The following is a 19564-nucleotide window of genomic DNA, read 5'->3' on the forward strand; positions in this document are numbered from 1 at the left end:
CCTCTAAGTCTTTTATTTTTACCCCAAGACATGCATCTTGAAATAAAAGCTGCTGAACTTTCTTTGTCTAAACTTTTAGGCTAAAGTATTTTCTGAAGAACCAAGCTGATCAGAGACAGGGAGGGAAAGGAAGAAAGACGCTCACCCCAGAGAAAGCACAGGTCAGCAGAGCCAGGGCTATTTCCAGCTGAACCTGTAAGCTGTGCTGATGAGAACAAAGCCACAACTCACTGGGTTCAAGGTTTCCGATGCTAACAAGAACTAACCCGTTGTATGCTGCACCTCCCTCAGAGATGGTGAGTTTTATGGGGCTTAAAGTTGGAAAGGAAGGAAGGAAGGAAGGAAGGAAGGAAGGAAGGAAGGAAGGAAGGAAGGAAGGAAGGAAGGAAAGAAGGAAGGAAGGAAATAATTGTATGAGTCCCTTGGTACTTTGTTGTCTTTATTGCTCTCTTAATAATGACAAGTAATCTGTAGTCCTTTGTGCCTCTGATGTCCACAGTGATATTCAATCCATCTGAACACTACAAAATTCCTTGGAGTTTCAATAAATATTTGATAAAGTAATCAAATACCCACACCTCTGAATTATTTTCTACTTCCTGACCATTCAGTACCATAGAGGAATTTCTGATTATAGAAATAGAAGAAGAAGAAGCTCCTAAAGCTCAGATTTATATTTAAATTCTGTTCTGGTGGCATTCGATTCTGCTATGCTATAAACCAAGAAGATAAAGCAGACAATTCATTTTGCTTTATTTTTCTCTTTTCATACTTCCATCTGTAGAACTAAAATAACCCAAGGCAGCAACAGAAAACCCTATTTTCTAGTATTCATCCAGTTAAGTTGTTCTAATAAATAATATTTATTTATATATCATAATAATAGAAGGGATATAAAAGGAATCAAGTATTCATCCACAAACCAGATAACTAGTTTTCTTGTTTTTTAAACAAATTCAGTGCTGTTTATTTCACTGATGTGTTATGTAAAAACAACAAAAAACAAACACATACAAATCCCTGACTTTATGCCAATTACTATGTAAAGACGAGAAATAGTTTTCATGTAAACATATCTGTCTCTGTTATGCTTCTGCTGTAGAATAGAAGCAAAATGTTCATGACTGATGTTGTCTAATGAGAAAGATAAGCATTAGACAAAGCAATCTACAGGCTAAGTTTCATGTAACTAACAAGGATCAACAAGCGAGAAACTTTTCCTCAGGAAACAACAGGCCAGAGGGTCTTCAACATGTAATGGGTTGAGCCAAGAACAGTCTAAGAACACAGGAAGGGTGGTGCAAAGGCCCTGGGCTCTTTTCCAGTATGAAAATACTGTAAAATGAGTATTAATGCATAGAGGGATAGTTAAGAAAATACAAGTAGAAATTATATCATAGCTGATATAACACATTTTAACTGCTTGAAATTCTTTCAGAACTATCAAGATCATATATAGCAGGAGTTTGTGCTTAATTCATTAATACACTACTTCATAGAAGATCTTGTATGAACCATCATCTTCATTTTAAATAGCCTAGTGAATGTTAAATTACAGTACCAACTGAATTAAAACACTTCCTTATGTATGGAATTTCTCAAACACAATGTTAAATTATAAATACTCATACATTTAAAAGAGGTGTAATTTAACTAACATTACTTATGGAACTCTGCTGAAATGATTTCAGTGGACTACAGGGTGTAGGTAGAATGCACTTAGATAACAATGCAATAAGCCAGAGTCATTCAAAAAGTGTTCACTGAGGATCTACCACAGTGCAATTGCTTTCCTTATTTCTAAAGACATGCTGACACATCAAGGAGTGCTGTCTTGGAGAAGCAGAAGAAACAGTAAAGAAGAGCGATGGCCGTAAACCAGACAACCGGACATGTAAATACATAGATTCACCAATATGAAGAAGGGGCATCTAGCAGTCTTCTACTGCATTAATTTAAGGCACGTAGCACATATACTTCCCATTCCAACCAATAGGCTTGATAAAGAGGAGAGGCAGTTTTCATCTTAGCAGACAACAGACCCGAGGCAAAGGCAGTGAAGGCTGGAATCCAGCTACAGCTCAAGAAGTCTGGCGGAAGGGATCTCCCTTACTGAGGGCAGGCTTCATCACTGTGTTCAAGTTGGGTCTTCAACTATTTAGAGGAGAAGTGCCTAAATTAGATCAGGCAATCTGCTTTACTCCGTCTGTCACTTTGCATGTTAATATCTTCCAAAACACCCTTACAGACCTGTGTAGAATATTTACCCGAGTGTCAGAGAACCCTATGGCTCAGTCAAGCTGACACAATTACCCTCACATGCCCACCCCCTTGTTCACTTGGAGCCCATAGCATTTTCTTAAACCATACCTAATCTCCAAATGAAGAGAATGAAAAACATATAACACATAAACCTTTCCCTAAAAGATGGTATAAAATTTTTCAGTGATATTTTTCTACTGCTCCCGTAACTGACATGCTGTGGTGTAAAACAAACAGTACTTTAAAAATGTGACCTAAAAACCATTATATCTTATGATAAGTGAGTAGTGGTGTAAAGCAAACAAAGATATTACACACAAATAGTTAAATCAAGTAGGGAATATCCATGGCAATTCCACTCCTATTATTTTAGAAATAATAAAGTTTATCCACTTTTTGTTACATTAAGAAAATACTTGAATTCATGCTTATTACTTGAAGTCATACAGAGAAGATTGTATGTGTATGTTTGATTGTTTAGATGCTCAAGCAAAAAGTCCAAAAGAGGGCAATTTCATACGCTTGGCCTTTGCTAAAGGAAACTGGCTAAACAATAGCTTGACGGAGGAGCAGAAAGGGAAATGACCAGGTGCAGGAGATTCCAAGCATATGGGTTTGCCTCACTTTACAATCACTCCTGCAAGACCAAACTCATTCAACAGACTCAGGGTTGATCATTTAGGGAGATGACAGCTCGGCAACCTGTCAACCTCTGATGAGGTCCACTTCTTAAAGTATCATCTTCAACATCGTCATGCGGGCAGAGTTTCACCACATGAATCCTGGGGGATACGCTCAAACTGAATCAAAGCCATAACGAAAACAGCATGCCTGTGCTTCCATCATCCACAAACCAGTCTGTGTTCCCATTTGTCTTCAGCAAGGATCTCAACCAGCCATGGTTTTTAAACAGGATTTTAAAGAGCCCAAATGAACACTAGCAATCCTGCCAGGATTGTCTTATAATACCCCACTGACATAATCACAGAGCATATAACTCTAAGAGATGCCTTAATTGATGTACTGTGTTCCATACATGGTCTTCCTTGCCTTCACTGTTGAATAGAATTCACTTTCATTTTGATATTCAGGAACAACCACCCCAGCCAGTAAGCTTAACATTTTTGATTACTGGTTCAGTTATAAAGAAAGTATTTTAGCAGCCGTCATAACTTTCAGTCTAGTAGAAAAATTTGTGTGTCTCTTGTAGAAGCATTGTTTTGTTTAGAACCAAGATGTATAAGCCAAAAAAAATTGTCTAAGGTCCTAGGAACAAACTTTTTTTAGTTGGTCACTAATGTTGAGTAGTAACTTTTCCACTCCTGTCCCTGATATCCTGGTCCTATGAAACCCGAATATAGGAGAGAAAAGATCACACTGAAGACTAATCCAGTGAATACCCAGCCTTATAGAGAATGTATCCTTATGCTTCAAGATATCGTCACTTATATGTCATTGTAACTGCATCTTTAAAATGTCATTCCATTGCTCTATCAAACCAGCTCTGGATAGCAGAGATCATGGTACGATGATTGAATTTGATGAGCACTATCTCACCACTGTATTTTTTTTCTTATAAAGTGAGATTTCTGGTCAAATGTAATGCCTTGTATATGATACTAGGTGTGTATATGAGGTAACATTCTGTGAGTCTGTGCATGGGATTCTTCATAAAAAGGTCAGAAAAGACAAGTATGTACCCACGGTAAGTGCCTAACAATATAAAAATAAAATATTTCAATTTCTGTGAAGACACTGATTCAACGTCATCAATCTGCCACCAGGTAGGCAGCTGGCTAAACTCTGGAAAATGATGCTTTGGTAGAGATCCTGTTTGTCTACACCGCTAGCAGGTTAGTCACTCAGTGGTCCCTGAAGCTATCCTGGCCATGGTAGGCTGAAGTCCATGTTGTTGAGCCCTGCTATAACCTCCTTACCGGGTAACATGATCACATTGTTTATTAGCACACCAGGCAGTGGTAAGGTAGCTGCAAAAAGAAACTAACCAGGACCTACAAAATTGGTTGCCCTCTCTAGATCACTCTTAAGCTACCTGTCTGCTAAGAACATCATTTGGTGAGCATTCACGTGAAACACAATATATTTATAGTTTTGTCCATAAGTAGATCTACCCATAAATCTCTTTTTCCATGTTCTCTGTCACAAATTTTTAAATAATTTTACTTTGAAGTTCCTGATTACCCAGCCAAATGGTTTGCTAGAGCCCATTAACTGTTAGATAATCAGATATCTTATCCATTTTCTTTACAAGCAAAGTGAATGACCAAGATCAGTTCTTAAAGCTCTGCTCATTGGAGGAATTTTTTTTATGCCACCAAGCTTCAGGGCTATTCCCAAGGCTGAAGAGCTTCTGTTGTCCACTTTGGGGTGGTGCCTATATATCTTGCAGAATATTATAAACCAGGCTCAAGTCTTCTCCTCTGTCTACCTCTGTTGCGGGCATGGTGAAGACTGGGAGAGAGAAGGCAATGTAGCCATGGCAGAGCCCATGGACCACTTTCTGGTGTAGCTCCTGTGCACATTTAAGACCTGCTCCAACACAATCATGTGTGCGCTGCTCGCACTTGATATTCCTGCTACTCGTGCCAACTTTATGGTTTGGTGGGTCTCTTCACTACTATAAATGAAGTCATTAGCATCTTTAAATATAATTAGATTAGAGATCTCATTAGAATCCCAGAACCAATTTAGGAAACATAGTCTTAAATTCCTTTAGAGTGACTCTCAATAACAAAATCTGAAGATCAGTTGGGGATCTCCAGAGAAATAAAGCCAATAGCACGTATGTGTGTTTGTGCTCTGTGTGTGTGTGTGTTTGTGTGTAAACACTGACTCATAATTACAGAGCTAAGGCTCAAGACACTCCGCCAGCAAGCCTCAGAGCCAGTAGAGTCAATGGCGAAATTCCAATCTGTCCATAGCCCAAGAATCAAGGCAGCTGGCGGTACATAGTCTGTTTGGAAAGTTAATGGGCTCAGAACAAAAGAAGAGCTATCTTTAGCCACAATGGGATGAAGGAAAAGCGATGCCTGAGTTCAAACACCCAGGCAGGAGATGTTTTACTTATTTAGGAGTAAAGCTTTTTTCTCCTTCAGGTCTTTGACTGGTTGGGTGAGGCGTGCCCACTTCAAGGTATGCAATTACTTTATTCAATCAATTGGTCTGAAAACTAATTATTTCCGTGAACACATTCAGAGATGTAACCAGAATAATATTTGACCAAAAGGTTGGGTACTTCATGGTCTGTTCACGTTGACAGGTAGTATTAACCATCACTACACTTTAGGTAATGGAGTTGAACCATTCTCACAAGAGCTGAAACTCTCCATATAGCTGAAGTGACAAGAAATTTGGGACCCTTATGTTTCTATGGACATATTACCAGATTAAATAAATGTTAGTACTAGCATTTTCTACTTCATAATAAAGAAAGACGATACAGAAAGATGGTGGGTTTGTAGAAGAAAATAATATGACTACATCAAATACTTGCTTAATTCAGGCTTAGTAGGGAAGAATTTTCATGTTATATAAACCCAAGTTCAAAACCTGCTTACATTAGAAAAGGAAACACCAATCAAACATCCCTGAAAACTAAGTGACAGCAGAAGAGAAACCTTGGTAGGCCAAGGGGCCATGTGGCCAGTGAGAGCACACAGAGGGTGAAGGGCAGACAGGCCACGCAAGCAGAGCTTACGTGGAAGTTTTACTGAGATAAACTGAGTGGGGGGATATAATAGAAAAAGACATACAGAGAGGAAGAGGAAGACGAGGCAAGGACCAGCCTGACTCTTCAGAACAGCAGTGGGAAAGAGAGGGCTTGGGAGTAAGAGGAGCTTGTCTCTTAAAGGGACCGTCTGCATCTGGGTACAGACTTCATAGGGATATAGTAGCTATAGAACGCTGGGCTTGCCAGGGTGCTGCCTATCTGCGTCCTGTCAAGTGACAAGGGCCAGAATAATGCCTGAATCCTAACAACCAAAAGAAATTACGAAAGGACATCTGTTTAATCACTTACAAGACAGATAATAATTTGCATTTTGTAAAGGCCTGTTATCATCCTTAGACACAAGGAAGCCACTATATCTGTATTTCAGTTTTATGTCCTCCTTAATACCTTAAAACGATTTCTTTTTAATAGTCTTTTAAGTGTCTTTTCCTTGTTTATTTTTATCTTGCATATCTGAACATTTTGCCTATATGTATGCCTGTGTACCACATACATTCCGAATGCCCACAGAGTCACCTAAAGAATTTAAATGAGACATGGACAGAAGGTATGTAGCTCTATGTGTATACTATAAGGTTTGAAAAGATAAATTTAGCATGTCCAGAAAATAGATTGGGTGTGAATCAAATTTCCTTCACACAGTGAGCAAGACTTGCTTGCACTTGGGGTCTTATTATGGAAGCACAGAAACAACCTTCAGCATCCTGGGAAGCCGCTTTCACAGGGGGCATGACGGATGATGTAGCATCGTGAGTAATGGTGTAAGCAACGTCAAATAAATGGCATCAAGAAACAACAGAGGCGGTAAGACCTATAACGTTTCAACGCCAACAGCCATGCCACTGTGAGTAGATACAGCTTTGCTACCCTGTTTTTTTTCTGCTGAGATATTAAATTACCAAGGAACATTGTATTTTACCTGAAGAGACAGTTTGAAAAATATTTGCCTAGTCTATTAGTCTCCTTGCATCCCCATAACAAAACATCACACTCTGTGCTGTAGTCAACTGAAGTTTATTTCTCCATGTCCTGGAGGCTAGGGACCCAAGATCAAGGTACCAGAGAAGGTAGTTTAACACCTCTCTGCTTAGTTTTCAGATGACTGCCTTCTAGCTGTATCTTTACATCGCATAAGACCTCGTGTGGCTTTTCCCTTAATAAAAGATGTGAGTCATAATGGATTAGGATACTACACACATGACTCTTTAATCTTAATCATATCTTTATAAGCAAGTCTGCAATGACAGCCACACTGTAGGTTAGGTCTTCAGCATGAATTGAGAGATAAGACAATTCAGTCCATAGTATTTATGATTGGAACTGAAATTTAAAAACAAAATTGCAGGGAAATGAAGGGAAAAAGTGAAGAGAAATTTTTTTGTGTGTAGTTTCTTAAATTTTTGTAACATGATTTCTCTACACCTTAAACATTTTTAATTAGGTAATAAAAGAACTCATGGGACAAAATATAAAAATAAAAACAAGAGGCCTGGCATTGGTGGCACACACCTTTAACCCCAGCACTAAAGCAGCAGAGGCAGCCCAATCTCCGCTAGTTCAAGGCCAGCCTGACCTACAAAGCAAATTCTAGGACAGCCAGGACTACTCAGAGAAACCCAAGTGCAAAAAAACCTAAATAATTAAGTAAATTAAAATAAAAACAACACATAGCACCTTAATTATCTATAATTCTGTGTTTGTGATATCAGTCATCTATCCCTTTCTGTATTGATACCTCAGTTCATCATCAGTGAAAGAATCAACTCAACATGAAATCTGTAGACCACAAGAAAATGGGTCAGATGAACAATTTGCAAAGTTATTATCTATTTGAAAATATTTATATTAAAACTGACCTTCAGACTTCTGATTTGTCAAACTACCTACTCACGGAATAACATCTTTCATGCCTGACAAATTCTATTACAAGTTATTTATGCAAAGTATTAAAATTACTATCAAACCATAACTGGTTAAAAAGAATATTAAGAAAGACACTTGTATCAGATTTCTACTGCTATTATAAAATGCAGCAGAAAATAGTTTAAAGAAGAAAATTTTGGCTTATGCTTTCAGTGATCTTAGTGCACCACCAATTAGTTCTATTGGATTCTGGCCTATGATGAAGAGCATCCCTGCAGAGGAGCACATGACAGAGGGGGCTGCTCATCTCATGGTACCCAGAGGCAAAACAGAAGAAAGGAATGGGTCGAGATTCCAGTAGCCCTTTGAAGGACATGATATATGAAGATGTACTTTTTCTAAGTAGGGCTTATTTCCTAAAAGTCCATAGTACAGAGCCTATGTACTAAGCCAAACTTTTAGCAGATGATTTTGGGGGACATTCTGTATCTACACCATAAAAACAACATTACAGCCTCATGGATATCTGATCCAATATCATGGAAACTGAAGCAGTTTACAATGAGTGTTGAATGTATACCATGACCTTAGGGGAAATAAATGCCATAAAGACTAGAAAAAGTAAAACATAGTTCTTATCAAAATAATCATCTAGTTATTTATCTGAAGCAATCATAAATGATGAGACATAATGAACAGGTCAGTAGCACAGTAAATTTTATGGTCATAACATATATTTATGCATAACCTTTGCATTTTCCAAATAAACAAATGAGAGTTCAATTTGAAAACATAAGCAACTACCATAATTTAATGCAAACCACTGAATACATATGCCAAAAATTGGATCTATAAAATAGGTTGTGTTCCAGCTGTTTCCATAGATACCTGTCATTTCCTGCCCTCTGCTCCTAGAAAAAAAAAACATATTTTTATGAGCACTATACTTTTACTTTCTATTAATTATTACTTTAATTCTACAGGGTGCCATGTGATAATTAATTACATGTATATAGCATACAAAAAACAAATCCGGTACTTAAAATTTCTCCTTGATCCTTTTTTGACTTTTTTTAATATATAGAATATACATATTCATTAAGTACAGTGTAATGTTTTCCTTTTTCTCCTCCTTTTCTCCTTTTTAAATTCTTTCTCTTTTGTTGAGCTAGGGTCTCATTTATTTCAGGTTTGCCTCACCATATTATTTAGCTGTGGACGACTGATGTAGAAGGGTCTTTATCTATCTGTTGTTTCATTGGTTGATTAATAAAGAAAACTGCTTGGCCTGGTAGGTCAGAACATAGATAGGCAGGGAAAACAGAACAGAATGCTGGGAGGAAGTGAGGCAGACGCCATGCCGCTCCTCTCCAGGGCAGCCGCGATGGAGCCAGCCGCCAGGTCAGACATGCTGAATCTTTCCCGGTAAGACTGGTGCTACACAGATTACTAAATATGGGTTAGGCAAGATGTGAGAATTAGCCATTAAGAGGCTAGAACTAATGGGCCAAGCAGTGTTTATATGAATACAGTTTGTGTGTTATTATTTTGGGGCATAAGCTAGCCAGGCAGCCGGGAGCTGGGTGGCAGGAATGCAGACCGCAGCTCCTTCTACAGATGACCTTGAATTTCTCATATTTAATCACTTTTAGACTTATTACTTAATGTGCATAAGCGTTTTGTCTGTATGTATTTGTCCCATGTGCACCTTGTGCCTGTAAAGATCAGAAAAAAGACATTGGGTCTCCTGGAAATAGAGGTACAGGTGGTTGTGAGCTGTCATGTGAGTTCTATAAAGTGAACAATTGTCCTCGGCAAGAGCAAATGGTACTCTTAACTGCTGAGTCACCTCTCCAGCCAAACCTTGAATTTCTGTTCCTTCTGAGCCCATCTCTCTAGTGCTAGAATTACAGGTATGTGCCATCATGCCCAATTTATATAGTGCCTGATATTAAACCAAGGGCATCATGAATGCTAGGTGTGCACTCTCCCAATTGAGCTCATGATGTGACATTTTCAATACTTAATATTCATTTCACATCTGTGTAAGTTAAGGTTCTCCAGTGAAACAAGACCATTTGAAACACAGAGAAATGGGTAGGTAGACTAGTAGGTAGAAAGCTAGATGAACTTTAGAAGATGAAGTCCCACTCAAGATGTGCTTCACTGGGGGAGATACCATAAGATTATGATCCATCTGAACTCTCTGCTTTCTGACCTAGCAAGGTATGAGTAAGCTTCTACCACTATGTAGCTACCTGATGCCCTGTATTGATTGAGAGTTCAAGAGATGCAGATGGGGGAGACACGGATTAAAGGCACCTGACCCATATGGTTGTGTGGCCTGAGAAATAAGTTCTACAGCTGACCAGCTGGAGAACCAGGGTAATAAGTAGGGTAGTTTAGCCTAAATCTACCAGGCTGAGATCCCAAAGAAAATGAAGTCTAGTCCTAGTCTGAAGAAAAAGGGCAGCCAGATGAAGGAGTTCCATTGCACTGTATCTGGGAGTAATTTATATCTTCAACTAATTAGATGAGGCTCACATTGGCATGAGCCAAACATTACTGTCCTCAAAAAGTCACCCTCAAAGTGCCCCCAGAATGATACTATCCACACTCCAGCCCAGTGAGACTGACAAGCAGTGCTGACCATCAGTGTCCTCCCACACACTGATATATGACATTTTAAATTTTAGGGAACAAACTGTCTCGATATTTTTCTGGTGTTAGAAATACATAAAAACATCAACTTTGTAATTCATGGAGAGAGTACAGGAATGTAGTTCTAGGAAAAATTTTGGAAAAATAAACCTGTAAATCTTACATTCAACAGTAATCTATCTTTACAGCAAAGTTAGTTGATGAAAGAGGGGATGTCCTGAAGAAACAAAGCAAATGAACTCTCTGAAAATTATTTGTCCATAAGGAATCAAGGCCAAGAGCAGCTAAAAATGTTATGACCTTTCAAAAAATAGAACAGTAAATAGTTTAGCTAAGACCAAAATCATTTTTGGAACAATGTTATCTAAGGCCTATAAAGTCTTTCAATTTAAGCCTAATAATTATCTATCAAGAAGATAAATTTTATGGCTAAAAACCAATTATGAGTGAGTACATCCCATGTTCATCTTTTTGGGTCTGGGTTACCTCACTCAGGATAGTCTTTTCTATTTCCATCCATTTGCATGCAAAATTCAAGAAGTCATTGTTTTTTACCGCTGAGTAGTATTCTAATGTGTATATATTCCACACTTTCTTCATCCATTCTTCCATGGAAGGGCATCTAGGTTGTTTCCAGGTTCTGGCTATTACAAATAATGCTGCTGTGAACATAGTTGAACAAATACTTTTGTAACATAATAGGGCATCTCTTGGGTATATTCTGGCTTTGTGGGAGCCTAGCCTGTTTGGATGCTCACCTTCCTAGACCTGGATGGATGGGGGAGGACCTTGGACTCCCCACAGGGCAGGGAACCTTGACTGCTTTTTGGACTGGAGAGGGAGGGGGAGGAGAATGAGGCATGGGAAGTGGGGGGGAGGGAAAAGGGAGGTGGGGAGGAGGCTGAAATTTTTAATAAAAAAATTTTAATAATAAAAAAGAAGATAAATTTTGAATTTCTCGTTACCATTAAATCATATTTTATTCATAAAATCGTACCCATGACTATTATGGTGACATACATCTTTAATCTCAGTACCAGAATGCAGAGACATGTGGATCTTTGTGAGTTTGTGTCTAGCCTGGGTTACATACTAAGTTCAAGGACAGCCAGGGATAAACAAGAAGACCCTATACCCCCCAAAAAAAATAAACTATACATATTTTAATCAAATTTCAGTATAATATGTAGTACTGTTAACAATAGCCATACAGCTCTGCTCTCTGTCTCTACAAACTTGACATTTTAGATTCCATATTAAGTGAAAGTATATCTGGGAGATGTTCCTCTGCATAATTCACTGCAGACTGGTCTACGTTTTTGCGAACTTGTCTTTAAAGACTGGATGTTAAGGGTGTGTGTGTGTGTGTGTGTGTGTGTGTGTGTTCATTCACCTTTTTTTCTATTTAAGAATATATTATGCCGGGCGGTGGTGGCACACGCCTTTAATCCCAGCATTCGGGAGGCAGAGGCAGGTGGATCTCTGTGAGTTCGAGACCAGCCTGGTCTACAAGAGCTAGTTCCAGGACAGGCTCCAAAATCACAGAGAAACCCTGTCTCGAAAAACAAAAACAAAAACAAACAAACAAACAAAAACAACAAGAATATATTATGGGTGCATTGGAAAAACAGACATGAATATAGAACAAGGCAAACACTGCTGCTCATCCAGCTGCCGCTCTCCTCTTGTTCCAGTCAGCAGTGAAGAGGACCAACCACAGCTGACTCTCTGCCGCCTGCTCTAACCCCTACACCCAAGAGAGAGCATGTGACCCTTTTCCTCCACTTTATTCAGGCACATCTCCAGAGAAAAACACACCCATCCCAGGTCACCCCAAAAATCATTGGCTAAACAGATCAAGCTCTCACGACATTTCCCCTTTTTTTCTAATTAAGAAGGTTCTAATCCTAACATAAACTATATATAATAAGAATTATCAAATATTGCCTAAAAGAAAGAAAGGCTAATAACATGAACAAAAATGAAACTACAGCCAACAGGAACATCAAGAAACACATTTTAAATGTCTAGGCCATAGGTAATGCTCCAATAGCTGTTTTAGCCTGAAGAGTCCAAGTCTTGTACCTAATATGCCCTTAGTTAAGATTATAACTATAACTGTTATTTCTTCAATACCATCAAAGACCTGAAAAGGAAAATAATATTACTGAGTAAGGTGAAAGTGCAAGCAAATATCTTCTGAAAGATGCAAGAAATGACAGAAACAGCTGGTTGACTAGACATTCACCCAATGTTTTTCTACACCATTTGGGGCATCCAGCTTTAGCTATAGGCCTAGAATACATGACAGACTATTTTCAGAAGCAGAAAAATTTGAAAGACTGTCCTACCCTGTATTGGCAAGGTTCAGCAGTCATTTTTCCTTGTATCCTGCTTGTCCATACTGGACAGCGTGCTTACTGTCAGAAGTCTAGGCAAGGGCAGTTCTTTGTCCAGTAAACCAGTTTTGCCAAGAAGAAAACAAGCTCCATATAAAGTGTCTTCACTGTCCATCATCCTCTTGGAAATAGATCAGTGCTGTCAAGAGCAGTCGTGTCTCAAGTCAACAGAATTCTAAGTTATTACGACATGGAAATGCCATATTCCATAGGTCTTTAAGTGTTTCATCTTCATCCATTCACCACAGACACTTAGTATTGTAATTCGTGCTAAAATGAACATGAGAGCCCAGGATCTTTTCAAGATTCTGATTTTGTTTTTAGACCTATACTGTCAGAGGTGGGATTGACAAGCCTAGTTTTGATTGTTTATAGAAACGTTCATTGTATCCTCCAAGATTCACAGTGGGAGAATGGTTTGTTTCTTCAATAAATAGTGTTAGAGAAAACACCTAATCCTCTACAGGAGAATAAAATCAGGACCTTAACTCAAGCCATTCACAGAAATCAACTAAAAATGGATTAAAGACTTAAGTGAAGGACCTGACGCCATAAGCCTTCAAAAGGAAAGCAAGTAGAATGTTTTTTGACACCAGTTTGGGCAATGATTGTTTGACTAAGACACAAAAAGCACAAGCCACAAAAGTGAAAACAGAGGCAAGTAGGTTTGCATTGAGCTTAAAAACTTCTGCACAGCAGGAAATCCTCAACTAAATGGAGACACTCCACAGATTGGGAGGAAGTGTTTGCAAGTCATACATCTCATAACGAATCTCAATTTGGTTAAGAACTTAAGCAACACAATAGTTAAATGGCCAAAGGATTTCAATAGACATTTCTCCAAAAAAAAAAAAAAAAAAAAAAAGACTTCAGAAAGTCTACAACTTTAAACCAACTTGTCAACATCACTAGTCATTAGATCAATACACATGAAAATGACAATGAGATGTCAGCAAACCTGTTTCCAAAGGGGTTCATGTTGATCATGAACATTTTGATCCGTTATTGGTAAGAATGAAAACTTGACAAATTTCCTTCTGCTTTCTTCTTTAGCTTCTTCATTCACTCTGCAAACCACAAATATCTCCATTACCTTAAACCTCCCTCTCCCTGAGTCAGCAAATTGCTTCCCTCCAGATCTAGAGAAAACATATACTGCCAATGGAAACAACCTGCAGCTGTTTGAAAACCTGCCTATTCCTTTTCTTTTCTTCCTATCACAGAGAAAGGTGTCAGAATCCCAACACTAATGTCTCCATCAGTGCTGTGATACCATCCACACTGCCTCCTTTGCCTCCTCTGCTGCTTATTTGGTCTCTGTTTTTCCTGTTAGCTTTATTTTCATTTGTTATACCCTTCATCCAAGGGAAATTCAAATGTGCAGAGAGTTCAACTATCACAAAATTAAAACGGTCCCGTCTCTCCTTGGATGTTTTGCACATTTCTTAAGCGACTAAGCATGTTCTCCACAGGAGCAGACTGTTATTTTTCTATGCCTGCTTTCTCACTTCCCGCTCTTAAGCCCACATTTATCCAGGTTGCCACCTTCAGTTTATTAATGCAGCTTTAGCTGGGAGGAATAATGTCCTCCGGTTTGCTAAATCTTATAACCCCTGCACATCTGATCCTAGTTAATATCTGTGGCACTGCAGCTTGCAACACAGTTGTGAAAACCCCTCTTCCGTGGAGCTCTGCTTTCCCCAGATAAAGGCAGTGCCACAGTCTTTGGCAGCTCCAGCTAGTTGTTACTGAGAGAATAGACCTCTTCTGCTTACTGATTAAGAGATACTGTTTTAACCTTTTCTCTTTTGGAGTATAAATTTCCCCCTAAACAATGTCATTTACTTCCACATCTCAATTATCATTTCTAGATTACTCTCTTCTTGGATTTCAGGAAAGTATACACATTCATAAGATAATTTAGCCCACAAATAGATCACTTGTAATTTGTAGGGAAATAACCTAGAGTTTCTCCCACAAACGTGTTCCCCTTCTGTGTTTCCTATCCCTGGGAAAAGCTACAAATTTTGACCTGTAAATCTCTTCACTGTTTCCCATCTGAGCAAGATGCAGCAAAAATCTTATAAAGCTCCTGTTTCTCAACACAGAAAACCATGCAGAATTTCTTCTAGCTAATCAGGCTAAAACCGTGACACTTCCATCAGCCTATGTCACTTGCTGCCCATCTAAATGCCATTGCCTTCTTGTGTGGTCACTCCAACAGCCTCCTGAATGACCTACTGATGTCTACCTTCGCTTCACATCCACACTCAACCTAGTGACCTTTCAAAAGCATGTATCCAATTACGTCAGCCTCTTGTTAGAAGTCTCTCACAGCTGATCGCTGGTCCCTGAATACTGTCAAAAGTCACTGAAGGGGTAAAAAGAACTGGAAAATTTAGACAGATAAAGGATTTTCCATTTGCAATCCTGTAGGCTGATTTTAAGAAATATTTAAAGACATAAAACTTGGAATTATTTTATTTTTCCCAAAATAAGAATATTAAATATTTGCATTGAACTTTTACTAATAAAGCATGATAGTCCTATTATTTTTGCTCATGACTTTGAAATTTCAAGTCTTAAAATAAGAATTGTTTTCCCCAGTTTATTAATAAGAAAACAGAAAATGAAAATAAGGGTACATGAATAACCAAGCCCCATTGTCCCATAAGTTACAGATTGGTACTCAAACTCATTCAAAACTAAATCATTCAATAAACTGAAATTAAGAGATTGAAGTTGAAATAAGAAGAGTTTCATGTTAAATTTAGTAAGTGGGGAAAAAGGCATGGAAGAAGATAGATGGAGAGATGGTAGATAGAAGATAGATAGATAGATAGATAGATAGATAGATAGATAGATAGATAGATAGATAGATAGAATTTCCATGCAGGTATTTCAGTGTATTAAATAACTTTAAACTAGGTATTTTATATTTAGAAGAAATTTTATTCTCTAAAAGAATACTACTATTTATATTGTTAAAAAATATATATAATATTAAATTTGTTGTGTATAAATGAACCCAGGTAATACAGGGTTTTAGCTAATTACAATTATATCTTATTTATATCAGTACTAGACTTGACTTAAAAAAAACACTCCCACTATAAAGTGATGTAATTACCACTAAATAAAAAGTGAAGGGTAACTGAAGGGCAGCTGAATAGAAAATGAGGTGGAGTCAGCATTGTCATCAGAAAATTTGGGCACTCAACCACAACTCCACATGGGCAACTCAGCCAAGAACAAAATGAATGCCTACTGCCAGTACGAACTGACAGGCAGAGTCATGGGAGCCAGTGTGAATAAAAGACAGAGAACAGAGCCAATTCAGGTCAACCAGGTCTAATGAAAGCCAGATAAACGAGGAGATAGATGCCCACCAAGCGGAAACGCCTGTCCAGATAAGGGCTACTGAAAGAGTCAACCAAAATTAAGGAGGAACAAAAGCTGCTCTCGGAGGCCAGCCCTCCCAGTGACTGCACTGCAAATGCCCTCCATGAAAGAGCCTTCTCTGAGCTTAGAAAATCCAAATGAAACTTATTCACCTTATTCGGAGACAAAAGCAACTCTGAAACTCAATTTGATTTAAGAGGAAATCACTTTATACTTCACCGGTTTCTGATTTTAATGAAGATTTTGAGCAGAAATAGTCAGGATGAGAATTATTGCCTTTTTTCCAATTATTAAATAAAGTATACAAATACAAACAAAAATAGTAATAAAAGTCAAAGGCAAGAAAGCACCGTGGAGAAAGAACAGCATTAGGACTGTTCCATCCAGAAACCATCTTCCATTGCAGAAAAGTACAATCAGCACTGCCCAATTTTGGAAACACATAATGCCTAACTAGAAAAAATAAACAACCACAGCTAAAAAATGAATTAGAACAGATGCTAACCTGCCAGGGAAGATGACATCATCAGGAAGGTAGTTTTTCCAGGGCAGGGCTTGTCAGCTGTTCTATGAATGTGTTGACCCCTGCAGTGTCCCCAAAAGTGAGAAATGCCACTCCATAATTTGTGACAGTGAGCAGCTGAGTTCACAGCTTCCTCTGAGGGAAAAGTTCAGAACAAACACCAGGAACACTTTGCCTGAGACTAACCAAAGACAATTAGGGTCTTTCTGCGTGGTTCCAGGTAAACAAATTGCTATATACCACTAAGTCTAGCTATCTCAAATTCGTATACATTACTTAGACTGATCTCAGAGATAAGTTGTTTAATTCAGCTTTCAAATCCTCTTGGCAGTCTAACTTCCCTTGTGGATATATGATAAAAAAAATAATAATACTGTTTTCATTTCCAATCATTTAAGTTTTTCTAGGCAGAATACACTAGCCCGGGCTTCTAAGTATGCTTTGGGTAAAGTATGAGGAAGGTTGTCACTGTGGAGCAATGTTGAGGGATGTATTGTAAACAGGGTTGTACACTTGGTCCAATCTATCTTACAACTAATTGTTAAATTATCTACATTTCAAAGCCTCCTAGCTTTGACCCATCCATTCTCTCTTGGAGATTTATTTAATGCATATCCTTGATGTTCATGTGGACATTTGAGGCAGCATTATTTATAGTCACAGAAAATAAAAAAAAAGTTACACAACAACAAAGACAAAAATAAATTTTGACCCATTCATACAATAGAATTATACACGGTCATGGAAAAGACTGAGCTAGAGCTGTGTTCATTACTAAGAAAACCTTCCAATCAAACTGAATTTAAAGTCAATGTTCTATCCTGTGATAGTTCCTTTCACGAGTAATTTTAGATCATATCTTCCTGTTGATACATAAGGATATCTTCATATGCATAAGTTCATGCATACAATGTTTTATATAGCAAGAAGAATTTTAAAGTGCTAAACTCCAGGTGTGGATCAGAACGTGAGCAGGAAAGAGTTGCTTTAATTTTCCTTGCTCATCCACCGTACAACATAACCATTTTAACTGTGAACATTACACAACAGTTTCCCCAGTTTCTGTGGAAATTATCATCACAGGTGAAACTTGAGGCCACTTCCATTTGCTTTGTTTAACTTCTTGATGAAAGTTGTTTCTTTAAAGCCGTAGAGACTGTTAAGTATGGGAGGATCAAGTTAGCCATGGTTGGGAATCCTTTCTCTGCCTGCCCCAAGCATAAACAACTGCTTATAATCGACCCATATTATATTCTCAGCAACGGCCCACGTGATCTTATACTCTTCTTACCCTCCAGAGTAAGCAGGTTCAATGAGGCACTAGTGTTTAATTAAGTACAATTTTAAAAAGCTGGATCAGGCCTCACTAGACATATAAATGCAATATACTTAGTACCATAAAGCTGGCTAATAATACACATCCATAAGGTAAAAAGACCTCTTTTAGCAGGGTATTAAGAGAGCCAGAATCCAATTTGTGAAAAGACTCCTGTATACTCTCATTGGTGAGCAATAATGCATTTCAGTTTCATCCTGACACAAAAAATCTCTCAGGTTCCTTTATGTTCTTTTATATAAGTACCATAAAACATTCATGGAAGTGCTCTCCTAGGTCTTGATTCAAATGTGGCTTGATTTGTAGATTTCATTAACAAATGTCGAGAATATTTTCTTTTGCTGGTATAACAAAGTGGGACAAAGCTGCTAATGCTTGCTTTGTGAAAACTTGCCTAATGGTGTACAAAGGCAACTTTGTCTGGAGACCTTGTCAAAATTAGAAATAATCTCGTCTCAGGGATAGGTCAATTCGATTGTTTTTAATGCACAATTGATGGATGTTTCTGCACAACAGGAAACAGACAGTAGGCAAAGCCGCACGTTGTTCTGCTCTCATTTCTTCCCCTGGACAATGCTTCCAAAATTCCAGCTGTGATATGTCTCACATTGCACCTCAGCCCGCTGCTGATCAGAGAAAATTCTGAGCTGTCTAGGACATTGCAGTCCCAACCCCTGAGCTGAAATGGCCTCTTAGCCTTGACAGTGGAGAGTTGGGGAGGCATTCCTACAACCTGAACCTCATCTGAAAACACTTCTCAGGAGGAAGAGACATGTGATCACTTTATCGCATACCCCATAGCCGAGCCAGGAGCAACAGTCAGAACTCATCTGTTTACTAAGGCAGGTGCAGGGGACAAGCCTTCCTTTTCTAATAGAAATATTAAACAAAAAAAAAATTGCCTACCTTCCCAGAAAACACTTCTCATAAAAACGTGTAAGCACTGTGCACATGCTGTTTGATATGATTATTGATGTGTCTGGAGAAAAATGAGTTTGATAACTGTTTGGTTGTGAGGCTTGTTTATGAACAACTGAAACACGCTCTATCAACATTGTATCTGGAGAAAACTGAACACTGATAACTGCTTGGTTGTGAGCTTGGTTATGAGCAACTGAAACATGTTCCAACAACACTGCTCTCTGTTTGCTGAATTTAGGCAGGTTTGGCATGAATGAAACGCAATTTGAGTAAGGGTCTCTCAGAGCAACACCAACTGGAACCACTGTGGAATACGTCACTGTTGTCCTTAAAAAGAAATTCAGATCCTCAGATGTCACATTGACCTCTAATCCTTCATCCTCTAGAAGACACTAGCTGTTTGAGGAGCAGCTCGCAAATTACATGACAAATGGCCAGCAGTTCTC

This window comes from Alexandromys fortis, unplaced genomic scaffold (genome assembly GCF_014885135.2).
Source record: "Alexandromys fortis isolate MF-2015 unplaced genomic scaffold, M_Fortis_MF-2015_v1.1 scaffold_38, whole genome shotgun sequence".
Classification (NCBI taxonomy): Eukaryota; Metazoa; Chordata; class Mammalia; order Rodentia; family Cricetidae; genus Alexandromys; species Alexandromys fortis.